General features: G+C 46.8%; 1 protein-coding gene across 1 annotated transcript in view; it reads right to left on the bottom strand.

Annotated features, from left to right (window-relative positions):
- Positions 1-2,144, bottom strand: part of LOC104994367 (vitamin D3 hydroxylase-associated protein-like) — a 23,719-nt gene that overhangs the window by 4,876 nt on the left and 16,699 nt on the right. The window lies entirely within an intron of this gene.

Genomic DNA, 2,144 nt, shown 5'->3' with positions numbered 1-2,144 from the left:
TACTTTGCCAACAAAGGTCCATCTAGTCAAAGCTATGGTTTTTCCAGTACTCATGTATGGATGTGAGAATTGGACTGTGAAGAAAGCTGAGTGCCAAAGAATTGATGCTTTTAAACTGTGGTGTTGGAGAAGACTCTTGAGAGTCCCTTGGACTGCGAGGAGATCTAACCAGTGAATACAAAGGAAATCAGGCCTGAATATTCATTGGAAGGACTGATGCTGAAACTGAAGTTCCAATAATTTGGCCACCTGATGTGAAGAACTGGCTCACTGGAAAAGACCCTGATGCTAGGAAAGATTGAAGGCAAGAGAAGGGGATGACAGAGGAAAAGAAGGTTGGGTGGCTTCACCGACTCTGTAGACGTGAGTTTGAGCAAGCTCCGGGAGTTGATGATGGACAGGGAAGCCTGACTTGCTGCAGTCCATGGGTCGCAAAGAGTCAGACATGACTTAACCGATGCACACTACTGTATGTAAAATATATAACAAATAAGAACCGGCTGCATAGCACAGGGAACTCTACTCAGTACTCTGTAATGGCCTATGTGGGAAAAGAATCTAAAAAAACAGAGTGGGTATATGCATGTGTGTTAGTTGTTCAGTTGTGTCCATATCTTTGAGACCCCATGGACTATAGCCGGCTAGGCTCCTCAGTCCATGGGTTTCTCCAGGCAAGAGAACTGGAGTGGGTTGCCACTCTTCTCCAGGGGTCAAACCTGGGTCTCTTGCATTGAAGGCAGATTCTTTACCATCTGTGCCACCAGGGAAGCCCCCCTGGCCTCATTACATTGTTTTGGTTTTTTTTTAATTTTTTAAAAATTTGAGTCAGTTGTGGCTCACAGGGTATACATATATATTTACTTTGCTATACACCTGAAACTAAGGCAGCTTTGTAAATCACTATATGCCAATAATTTTTTTTTAATAAAAAGAATCCACACTGCAAAGCCTTACTCAGTGCCAGGCACTGCACTCCCCTCTCTACACTGCTGAGTCCTTGACTCCTCCCCTCCTCTGTGAGATGAGGATTACTAGTCCCCGTGTACAAATGGGAAACCAAGGAGGCAGACGGATACACAGCTAGTGGCTGGCAGAGGATGCAGCCATGCCCTCCAGTACTCAGGGCTCCAAGAGGGCTGGAGTGCAATCCTGAGTTGAAAAGGTAGCTCCTCCCAGCAGCCACCTGTGTGCAGGGAGTGAGAATCAGAGTGTCAGGGAGGTGGACAGAAGACGCTAGAGCAGAGCCAAGTGTGGGTTATGCCTTGGGCAACCACTGTAGGGGGACCCAGAGGAGAGGAGCCCAGGCTTGACGGGGGTTTGCATTCTGCGTGGCATCGCCTCTGATTCCTGCACCTGCGCTACACATGGGTGGCTGCCCTGTGTTGAGGCTTGCTGGCATCTGCAGGTGGGCTGCTGGGCTGAGGGCACCTCTGGAAGTGAGGCTGCAGAAAGCATGTTAAGAGTGAATGGATATGCTAAGAGAAAGAAGTCAGACCCCTGCGCCTCATACCTTTTGATTTTACTTATGTGAAATCCTAGATGAGGCAAAACTATAGTGACAGAAAGCAGACGAGTGGTGGCATGAAATGCAACAAAATATGAGGGAAATTTGGCTAAGGATGGAAATAGTCTCTATTGTGATTAGGTGGTGGAGGAGAAAGGGAAGACAGAGGATGAGATTGTTGGATGGCATTACCAACTTGATGGACATGAATTTGAACAAGCTCTGGGAGTTTGATGGACAGGGAAGCCTGGCGTGCTGCAGTCCATGGGGTTGCAGAGTTGGACATGATTGAGCGACTGAACTGATACATGTATACATACATATGTTAAAATTCACCAAGTTACTTAAAACTAGTGAATTTTATCTCATGTAAATTATACTTCAATAAAGTTCATTTAAAATGTGAATGGAGGGACTTCCCTGGTGATCCAGTGGCTAAGACTCTGTGCTCCCAGGGCAAAAGGCCCAGGTTCGATCCCCGGTCAGGAAACTAGGTCCTGCATGATGCGACTAAGATCCAGTGCAGTGAAATAAATTAAAAAAAAATTTTTTTTTAAGTGAATGGAGGAAATCCCCTGGTGGTCCAGTGGTTAGGACTCCATGCTTCCACTGCAGGGGGCACAGGTGCAGTCCCTGGCGG

Source organism: Bison bison, unplaced genomic scaffold, assembly GCF_000754665.1.
Source record: "Bison bison bison isolate TAMUID 2011002044 unplaced genomic scaffold, Bison_UMD1.0 scf7180017864256, whole genome shotgun sequence".
Classification (NCBI taxonomy): domain Eukaryota; kingdom Metazoa; phylum Chordata; class Mammalia; order Artiodactyla; family Bovidae; genus Bison; species Bison bison.
Note: the sequence above shows the minus strand (reverse complement) of the source record. Positions and strands in the feature narration are given on the sequence as shown.